We start from the raw sequence: 6,000 nt of genomic DNA, 5'->3' as shown, positions 1-6,000 counted from the left end.
ATACATGAAGATATATCATTATCCCAGCTTCAGTCATTGTGGCCTTTTTGGCAGTGAGCCAGTATATGGCAGATATATCTCCGTCTCTCTTTTGCAGAAAACATAGTCTGACATTCCACTAAAAATAGTCTTAAAAAAAAAGATATACTACTGTGACTAAAGAAATGTTCTCATATGAACAGTATCTATATGCTATAGTTCAGATACAGCACAGCCAGTCAAAATAATTTTTCAAGAACTCCAAAATTTCATACATGGGGGCGTACAACATCAGGCACCAGCTCCACACTTTAATCATAAATATGCCTATTCAGTGGATATCCTCAGAGATCTCTGCTTCAGTCCATAAAATATTTATCAATATCTCATAAAGAAGAAGTGGTAACACAATCAAATTCATTTTTAAAGCACTATGGGAAGATTAAACTGAATTCAATGATCTTGTTAACTGGGGAGAAGGTGCAATGTAACCCCATGGCCACTCCGGCTAGCACACAGGTCAGAATATAGAGCCCAGATAAAAACACACTCGACACAACAACCTGGCACATTCTAACCAATGAAATGATGACAAAATTCATCCAATCAGATGTAAATGTACTTGGCATGGTGGAGCAGTTATTTTTGCTCATGCCGTCACCACAATCTGCCTTATTTACTGTTCCAAGGAAAATGAAAGCTACAGTAGACCAAAATCTAGCAAACCGTTCATCTCCACCAGGGAACAGATGTATGCTTTTGAGGAAATGGTTTGTTTAAATGGAGTCTCTGGATGATGTATTTCACACTATTTTTTGTATTTATATATTTTTATTTCAAAAATTCTGTCTTCATTTACGTTTTTATTTTGTCACTGACAGCTGAAACGACTCTACTCCCAAATCAAACCTCACACTCATTTATATCAGTGTTTTAAGAATTAATACCAACAATTTCCTAAATGATTCTATTTGTTATTTATCTATTTTATTATATAAGATCACATATCTATTTGCACAGGCACAAATCCTATAAAAATTCCAGTGGTATCTTCAGGAGTATAATATTGCCATGTGTGTTGAATCTGATTTTTTATAAAACAAATATCATTTGTTATATTTTAAATTACTGTGTTATTTTATATATGTCTGATAATCCATGATTCTGAGTACACCTCATATATTTTCTCATACACTTTGGATCTTTTGAAATCTTATATGCAAGTCTATTCATCTCTGGGTTGTACTACAATTTTTTGATCAATTCCTCCCTCACAGACTTCATGTAAGACAGGTTTTTTCCCTGCATTGTGTAAATAGCATCTTTTGAAGAGGAAGTGGTACTAGTTTTAATAAAACCAGATTTATCTTCACTTTCACAGTTAATGCTTTGTGATGTATAATTAGTTTGCTATAAAAAGGTGTGATCAATTGTATGTTAAGCCTACAACTGTGAAATAGTCTAAATCATGTAATGGTTTATTTTTTAAAAAAAATTAAAATTCAGAATTGTACAGATCCTCTTCGGAGTAATATGCTCCTGTCTAGCTTCATTGTGAGGAATTTCTTAGGAAGAATGTTGGAAACATAGGAAAGGCTGAAAACAGAGGGTTATTTCTTTAAGAATGGAGAACTTCAGACATTTAAAGCAACTCCAAAATAAGCCTGTATGAAGAAAATAACAATTTTTATGAAATAAAAAGCCAGTCTTATTCCTTTGGATCCATTAAGTTTTAAAGCCTAACAACCCTAGGATTAATAATAAAACTCATAGACTGCGGAAACTGATTTTGATAAAAGAATGACTTATAATAAAGAGCTTTCATCGTTGTAAAATCTAAAAAAAAAAAAAATGCCCTTTAGTGAGATGGATGGAAGCTGTGTTAGAAAACGAAAATAATCCCTTTTATTAAAAATGAACACAGACATGTTAAACTTTGCTACCCGAAGCTGCTGCAAACAATGTCCCCAGGGTTTCCACCAGAACTGAGGCAGCCAAGCCTTCACTTGTTACCCATTTTTGCTCAATGGTGTCTCTTCAATAAAAACTGGTAAATGATTCCACTGAAACAACAACTGCACATCTATTAAGGAACTAGGAATATGTATAAAACCAACCCTGACAAAAGTGAATGGCATAGCGCTAATATAAACTGAGTGACCTTCTGCATGCACTTATAATCAAATTCACTAACTTTCCAGGTAGTTCAATTAAACTGTATCTCATTAATTCTACTGAGAATACAGAAAGCCAACTTGCAAAATTTTAAATGACCTGAATTGAATCAGTTAAAAAATATACTGAAATTGAACTATCTAAAGAATTGACCTTAAAAACTTTGATGTGTCACAGTAATCCTCTTAAATTAAATTACCCTTTCTAATTATTTACTTGCTGTTTGATGTCCTTACATTTTATTTCATTATCAATCTTTCAGTTCACCTTTGTTACACAATTTTCAACAGGCAAGTAAAAAAAAAGTAGAAAGTTCATCATAACAAGGAACTGTTGATTTTGTGTCTAAAGTCATTGTAATTCTGGAAGTTGTTCTAAGGCTCAATGGATGTTTGCCAGATTTTTAGTCTTTGAGAGCTAAGTAGCTCTTGTTATATGGAGTGAGCAACAGTGCCTGAATAAAAATAAGTGTGCTCTCTTAATCGACCTGGAACATAAATCTGTAAGAAATAGAAAGAATTGCTACCCGGCATGCCAACAGTCTGTCCATATCCCTGTTCTCCAGGTGAGTAGCATGATGCATAAATAAAACACTGGGTAAATACTTCTTTAAGTAAATGAATGAATAACTATATATGACTGCATTAGGAAAATTATTTTTATTGTAAGCCACCTTCATAAAAGCAGGTGTATTATTTTGTGGTTATGCTCTTTCCAATTTTATTCTTAGATTTCTTCATGCAGTTTGCTACAATATCTCAAGTCAGACTTGCTGTGTGTGTGTGCATTTGTGTATTTCTATAAATATGTCATAGATCCCTCCAAGTTAGCTTTAATTTTATCAATGAAGAAATTAAAAGTGATAGCTTAACTGGCCAACTTTCTGCTTGCCAATGCTAGTATCATAAATGAGTATTGATCTAGCTCCCTGCTTGGGGCCTAGGAAAATAGTGAAGGATTATGGAAGTCTTGGGATCCTGCATGGGAGATCCAGAAGCTCAAAACTCCTGGCTCAGAATTTGCTCAGCTTTGGCTGTTGTGGCTTTTAAGAGGATGAACCAGCAGATGGATAATCTTTCTCTGTGTCTCTCCTTTGTTCTGTAAAGCTATCTTCCTAATTGAAAAATAATTAAGAAATTAAAATCATTATATCTTTGGGGGTGTAGGGATAACAATTGTTCATTTAAGTAGGAAAGTAGTAACTAAAATGACCCTGTTGCAACTGAGCTAGTTAAATACATATGTGCTTTCTGACAAGTCTTGTCATTCTTGAGAATCTTAGTTGTTTAAAAGCAGAAGTAAATAAAGCTACACGCAAGTCACTAATGTTGTGTCCTGTGTCATCAAAAATAGATTTTTTTAAAGTGAGTTATTTTATCAGGAGCATGTGCCTTCTCATGTATTCAGTTACGTCTCATTGCTTGAGGCTGTGTGTCTACGAATCCTTACCATGTTTCTGCTGCCCTCTCTGCTTGGGTTTACTCCCCTTTTAGCTTACTTTAGAGCAACAGTAGGGTGTCCTGCTGTCTTCTATTTTCTGCACATGTGCAGCTCAGTAGAATTGTGCTATGATGAATATTGTTTTAGTGTTTTTAGACCAGCTGTATTAAAGGACTGCATTTCTGGTGGCTGTGATTCTATCACTGCCATTCAATAGCGCTCAGAGGTAGGCTGATGAGACCAACTCAGAAGCCACGTGTCTTGCAGATTCTGAGAAGCTTTCAGCATGTACAAACCCTCTTTGTACAGATGTGCCTGCTCCAGTACAGTATTGCCTGCAGTCAGGATATCAGAATTTCTTTGGAATTCATTCTGCACTGATGCCTATAAGTACTCCCCAGCTGTGATTAAGACCTATTCTGTATTCATATGAACATATTTTCCTCAGGTTTCAAATAGACCGATACTGCTATCCATCTAAATGAGATTTCATTCCAGGCCCTGGCTTGAATGCTAGGGCCCAAGCTCCTGAACCTACCTACAATGCTTGCTTAGTGCTTTCGCAGGACCCCTATCACAAGGAGCGCCAAGGGGAGGCTTGAATTGTTCCCGTGTCCATATGGGACACAGGCATTGTAGCAGGTGGCCAGCTCCACCAGCTGGCATTCTCAAGCAGCTGTCAGTGTTCTGAAAGTTTAGGACTGTTTGAATGACACTTACAACTCAGTGGTGGGGGACAGAGACAAAGCCTGAGGAGTTGGGGACAGACATTGCTCTATAGCTTTCCAGAACTCCACTCTGGACCTTGCCCACATGACTGTTGTCCTTTCTTCCCTTCCCATCTTCATCTGCTTGGCTTCCAGATCAAACCAGAACAAAGAACACAGGAAAACCATGACACTTAAATGTATGGAGAGAACTTGGACTGAGTTTTTTTTAAGTGCAGATGTTAAAGATGAAATACGCAATAAAGCAGAGTCAGATTACTGTTTTACCTTTTCCTACATAACTAGGATAAATTCATGGCATTACAATCAGGTCCAACTCTAGGAGAGAATCCAAAAGAAGACCAAGACCAAGTATAACTACTTACATGTGGTCTACACTAATTCTCAGACTTTCAGCTAATCCTTTGTGCTGGGTGATGAATTTCTTTGCTATCATCTGACCCAAAGCTCTTGCTGCGTCTTTCAGCCCCACCACGCCCGTTATTTGGTCATCGTTTGCTGGTTTCTTCTGTTAGAGAGGAGTCTTCTTCCTACCTCCTAACTGGGAAAATACGATGCTTATGTCTAACATTTTCATCATTTTCTGTACTCTCAGATTTGAAATAAGATGTTGAAAATATGAAAATTATCTGGAAACTAAGTAATAGCTTCAATTTTCGTTTTGAAATTATTCTACACTTTCAATGTGTTGCAAACTGTATAGCTTCCTGATAGAATTGTATTCATTTTTATATCATTTATTTTGTGATCTCTCATTTACATAGGCAGATATTTCAAGAATTTGATGGAATATGAAATAGAAATGTAAAGATTACTTGGAGCAAAAGTAAAATTTAGAAATGAATGTATATGGCCCTGTGTGATGGCCTAACAACAAAATCTTCACCTGGCATGAACCAGGATTGAGTCAATAGGATTGAGCCAGTGGACAGAAGAGCTTTCTGTCTCTCCTTCCCTCTGTAAATAGACCTTTCAATAACTAACTAACTAACTAACTAAATAAATAAATCTTTAAACTTTTTTAAAACTGCATGTATAGAACTCTGGAATCACAGAAAACGTGTGCTCTGAAGAATGATACGTGAATTTAAAAGGAAGTTACATGGGGCAAGCTTTGTGGTGTAATGGGTGAAGCTACCCTGTGATTCTGGCGTACCATGAGTCCTGGTTTTGGTTTCAGTTGCTTTGCTTCCTGTCCAGCTCCCTGCTGGTGGCCTGTGGAAGCAGTAAAAGATGACCCAACTGCGTGGGACCCTGTCACTAATGTGAAACATCAGATGAAAGTCCTGGCTGTGGGCTTTTTTACCTGGCCCACTTTAAGTAGTTGCTGTTGCTTGGGGAGTGAACCAGTGAATGGAAGATTCTCTTTCTCTCTCCCAACACCCAGCTATCTGACTCCGTAACTCTGACTTCTCTCTCTCTCTTTCTGCAAACCTGACTTTCAAAATAAACCAATAAGCCTTTTTGATTTTAGAGAATAGTTACAGCAAAATAAACATACCAAATTATATTTTTTTCCACAAATATGTTGCAGTGCCTCTCTATGTGTGTGATCTGCCCATGTTGTTCAGCATATGCAAGGAGAGAGCAAGAATCATACTTTACCTAATGTGAACAATTCATTTTGCACTTATTAATAATATTTTCTTAGGTAAAGAATAAAGTCCATAAGTACAGG

This window comes from Ochotona curzoniae, unplaced genomic scaffold, assembly GCF_017591425.1.
Source record: "Ochotona curzoniae isolate NIBS_2020 unplaced genomic scaffold, NIBS_Ocur_1.0 scaffold_4505, whole genome shotgun sequence".
Lineage (NCBI taxonomy): Eukaryota > Metazoa > Chordata > Mammalia > Lagomorpha > Ochotonidae > Ochotona > Ochotona curzoniae.
Note: the sequence above shows the minus strand (reverse complement) of the source record.